Source organism: Asparagus officinalis, chromosome 10, assembly GCF_001876935.1.
Source record: "Asparagus officinalis chromosome 10, Aspof.V1, whole genome shotgun sequence".
NCBI classification, from domain to species: domain Eukaryota; kingdom Viridiplantae; phylum Streptophyta; class Magnoliopsida; order Asparagales; family Asparagaceae; genus Asparagus; species Asparagus officinalis.
Genome location: NC_033803.1, coordinates 60415775 through 60421186, shown reverse-complemented (window position 1 = coordinate 60421186; position 5412 = coordinate 60415775).

The window sequence follows — 5412 nt, the reverse complement described above, 5'->3', positions numbered from 1 at the left end:
CTGTTTCGCGCAGGTTTGACCCCCGGACGCGTTTTCGACGGTTTTGAGCGGTTTTCTCAGGATTTATCTGTTTTAGGGATTCTTAACTGCCTAGATATCATCTACAAACGTGGTTAGGCCGTTATTGACTGAAGATAAGGCCAAATCATTCATTCTCATCCGAAAACCCCCCAACCGAAGCCTATAAATACGAGCTCGGTGGCTCCTTTTAGCTGGGCGGATTAATTATCAAGACGAGGAGGTGCTACCGAGTTGGAGAGCAAGGGAGCACGAATTTCAGCAAGGGCTAGTGAGATCCCGGCGAATCCTGGCATAAAGAAGGAGCAATTCGAAGGATCTGAAGCCTGTTCTCGTTCATTCCTTGAGATTAGGCTTGGTCTTAATCTTGAGAAGAGCTACTGATTTCGCTTGGTCGATTTCAGCGCTTTAAGCAAATACCTCCTTAGTGAGGTAGGAGCTCTGCCGAATTTTCAGCAATCGGATCTGATCAAAGGTGGTCCACGGATAAACCCCGGCACAGGCGAAGACACCCACACAAGCAGAAGACCGATAAACGATCTCCCTGCGTTTGTTTTGACGAGAGTTGTAATCTTTGTTTTCATTGTGTAAGAGTCTTATAAAAAGACTATCTTTTTTTCATTTTCATTGTAACGACTGAAGTTATAATGAATACCGCAATAAATACATCAACTTTTGACGCAAACAAGCAGTAGTAGAATTGTCACTTTTCTTAACAAAAATAATTGACCGAAAGACAGGACTGGTAGTACACTCAAACCTCTTACACTAATTGCTTTAAGGAATCCCCACTCAGTTGCTATTGATTGAGTGAGGTAGTACACTCAAACCTCTTACACTAATTGCTTTAAGGAATCCCCACTCAGTTGCTATTGATTGAGTGAATATATACATGACACAAAGTTATAACAGTTGCTATTGATTGAGTGAATATATACATGACACAAAGTTATAACGCAGGTTTCTGCATATTTTATTTTACTCTCTAGATATTTTCGTAAAGTGAAATTAGTTCTCTCAGCTCCTATTAGATATACAATGCAAATGGACATTCACTTTAATATTTACTTGTGTGGGTGTAAATTTGTACTTTGGTCATAAGAAAGAATATTGCAGCAATATCTCAGAAACTTAAAGAGGATGATTCTAGATCAAGTCTAAATTTTAAATGTGTGTTCAAGAATCTAGCATACTCCATACCCACATCTTAGTGATGACACTACGACAATTGAACATGCAAATTTGCTTCCAGTGATTGTTATGCGTTATTAGCAATTCTTTCAACCATTGACACTCAAACAATGAAGCTAAAGTTTGAGTCTCCTACTCTCTACAAACACCTATTGTTATCTTTAATGAAAATAAATCACCAAAACAAAAACCAGCTGCAATAATGCTGATACCTCAAAAAATCCCTCATCTGCGTTAACAATTTTGGCATTACCCCCAACAATATAAAACTAAAGTACCATCAATTTATCACAAAATTCTCATTTTCAAAGACTCAAACAAGCATCAAAACAGATGGTGTTCACTGTTCAACATCAAGTCCACCGACAAACTACATCGGACACCAAAACCAGAAAATACCCAGAAACTTTTTCGATTGAAACTCCCCATATCAATCTATGTTTCTCATAAAAATACTTCTAAAATCAAAAAATAAATAAATACTTGAGGAAGATAGAGAGAGGGGAGTCCATACTCTCGTGGTTACTGATAATCACATTTTATTACAATTTTATACCCTCATTATCTATTTTATATGAATAAATATATCACTAATAATTATTTTTATCTTTTAATTGCAGGTTAATGAAGAATAAATCTCAACTTCTCATCTCTCAACAAAAACCCATTGATTAAATGCCTGTATCGATGCCAGATTACTGTAGCGCGCGTCAATGGCTGATTTTGCTTGTCTTGGGGCTCAAGTTTGATCCAATGGCTCTCATTCACTGATGTTTACTATAAATAGGGGTAGAGAGTGAGGGGTTAGAGGTGTGAAAATTTTGTAAACTCCTTTTGGAGAGGAGGGCTACTCTTAATTGAGAAGGCCTTCCAAAATTGTAACTTTAGTTGCAATTAATAATAATAATTTTTTCACCACTTTAAATTTTTCTCTTCTTCTCTTTGTTGGATGATGAAGATGAAGATGAAGATGGAGAATTATTTGAAGGTTTGCATTTCTTTCTTTTTCTCTTTTATTGCTTATTAGTTTAGATTTATTTCTATGCTTGTAGTTAGATTTTATTTTCTTGTTAAATAGCCAAGAGGCTAGAACCCTCTTGCCTTAGATTTATTTCATGCTTATAGATTAGATTTATTTCATGCTTATAGAGTAGATTTATTTTCTTGCATTTAATTCTTGCAATTTTATTTTGTAGTTTAGATTTTGCAATTTATTTTGTAGTTAGATTTTAATTTCTTATACTATTCACCTTGAGGCTAGAACCCTCTTGGGTTTAGTTTTTCTTTTTGTTTATTTTTATTTTGTTTGATTCGCCTTTAGGCTAGAACCCTCTAGGGAATCACCCTTTTCTAAGAAGTAGGTTCAATTGTAGATTACCCATATCTATAATTGAATCCACCATCTTTAATTTCTTGCATTTTCTTTTATTCTAGAATTTTGTTCTTCATTCTTGATTTTTTATTTGTTTCTTGATTTTATTCATTTTTTTTCTTCTCACCTTATTGATCATACTCCTTCTTTTCCAAATCCACTCCCACTTACACTTTGCACTTATTTACACACCACTTTCACTCTCTCAATCTCTCCACAATCATATTCACTTATCACTCCTATTTGTCACGCACACAACATAAGAACCGATTTCATATTTTCTCCTATAAAATCACCTTCCTCGTGGGATCGATATCTTAAATACTATAACTTGACACGGTTGTGCACTTGCAACCTTTTTGGTACATGTTTATGCCGCATCAGTTACAGTAGACTTGGTCGACAAGAGAGAGGGTCAAAACGCTGGGCGAATAAGAAGAGATCTCATCTTCAGGCTCTTCCTCGATGCGACGGCAACCGATGGCGGCGCTGGAGACGTGCGACGACTGCTGAAGAAGACGGGCGCCGGCGGCAAGAGGCTTTCGTTTTTTAATTTAGGGCTGAGTTGAAAATGGTGAGGAAGGGGAGAGATATTAATATGGGGCCAAGGGGTATTTTGGGGATTCTGGATAAATACAAGTGCTGAAAGTACTGTATTTTGAAGTTTGGGTTTAAAGATAAATACAAAAAGTGAATTGGGCTTAAAGATACAAATAATAGTACTTGGGTTTAAAGATAAATGAGAGTAAACAAATGGGCCTAAAAGCAAAAACCCCTAAAATAAAATACAAGCTAGTTCAAAAATGAAAATAGTTTCTTGAAATTAATTTAGTAATAACCAATTAATATTATTTTTCTCACTTCATAACGGGAAATTCTCAACGACACCGGTACGTGGAACAGCAGTTCACACGTGTTACAATCCTACTCAAATTCATGTGGTCTTCATAGTAGCATGACTAGTCACGCGGTTTGGATTCTGGAGTTACGAGTCCTCTTGGAATTCCAAGAGGAGTGGCGTTGCACACATGTGATGCATACAATAGTTATTTCGGCATCGAAAATGATAGGGGCGTACCTCCAATCACAACCTCAACCACACTCCCTTTCTTATTTGCTACAGTACACTGGGCCCCACATGAGTTTTTAAAATTTTAAAATCCCATGTGAGGCCCGGTACACTGTAGCAAATGAGAGAAGAAATATGGTTGAGGTTGAGGTTGTGGTTGGTGGTGTGCCCCTAGTGCCACCCTTTCGGTATAACATTTATTTTCTTACTTCTAGTTGTTTTGATTGAGATAACATTCGATATCCCTAAGCCTACGAACCTGTTAGCATGATAAAATAAATGGTGTTCCATAAACCTAACTCGTTTCCAAAAGAGTCATGATAACTCATCACATATTTTATGTTTAATCAAAACCGACATGAAGACCTCCAAAGTAATATTAATATCGAATCAAAAAGAAAATATCAATGAACAAACAGAAAAAAGGATAAAAAATCACGACATAGTCCTATCTACATCTACCGTATCTAGCTTTAACTACCAAAATCTTTCCCCTTCTTGTCTTTACATTAATCTCAATTCCTTCCGAAGCCATCGTTAAACTCGCCTCGGTCGCCCCTGAGATCAGCTGGCGTCTATGTACAAGCTTATTGATTGTCATCAACTTCACTATCTTTCATCTTCTCAACACCTTTCACAGCACAAATCTCTTCTAGACTCTCTTCACTCCTTCGGATCAATGATTTTTCTCCCACTCTTACTAACATATATGTGAACTTCAAGGTCACAAGTTCAACTCTCCTGAAGTTCAACTCTCCTGGGGAGGACCCACGGGAATTTAATTTCTTAGAATACTTGAGGCCGTGCGTTAGAAATATCCCTTAGCTATAATGCCGGGGGGTATGATGCCCATGGTCCGAAGGATCATGAAGAAGTTCCCTCGTTATTAAAAAAAGACAAACTCGTTTCCTTCGCCAACATCCTCCCCCTCCCATCTCTCAAAGCTCTCTCCCAATTGGATGCAATGATTCTCTCTCTTTGGCTGCTCAAATTCGTCCAACCCCTCCCTAAACAAACAGGTTTAGGTATATATAGAACTTACAAAACGAACCGGGTCAAAACCTGAAAAAACTACCCCCCCCCCCCCCCCCAAAAAAAAAAAAAAAAAAAAAAAAAAAACCGCACACTCCTCCACCCCTAATGAAGCCTAATCCGCCTTCGCCCCTAAAATATAACATTAATCGCACAAATTTCCTCGCATTCAGCCTTTTCCAGTGCACTGGAATGCCTCCAAACAAACTAAAGCTCTCAACATAACATTTCTCCGCATTTGTCACTCCCAGTAAAAGAAAATCCATAACTGAAAAGGTTCAGGCATGTGAGCGCCACCCCGCGTCTCGCAAACTCCAACAGTTTCATGGGCATGAACATGCTATATAGTGTCCACTCAGGCCCATGTGTCCATGTATTAATTTCTTGAATAATTCTCCGAAAAGAGTTGCTGGGAAGACAATCACCAACACAATATATACAAAGAGTTTTTTACTTTGTTCGGCCAAACATGCCTACATCACAGTTATGTTACTATGAAAAATTCACTATCTTTACTATTAAAAAAGCCAATAAAATGAATACAAGTGATACAAGTTTTTCTCAGACGTAAGGTTTTCATTGATATCTTGAAAACCACCATTTGTGAAATTGAAAATCTTATGTGATTTGATCTTATCTATTGAAATTGAGATAGATGGTAAGGCTTGAAAGTATTGGATTCTCTCCAATTAGCACATAATTGGAGAGAATCTGAATCCATTATGTTAAG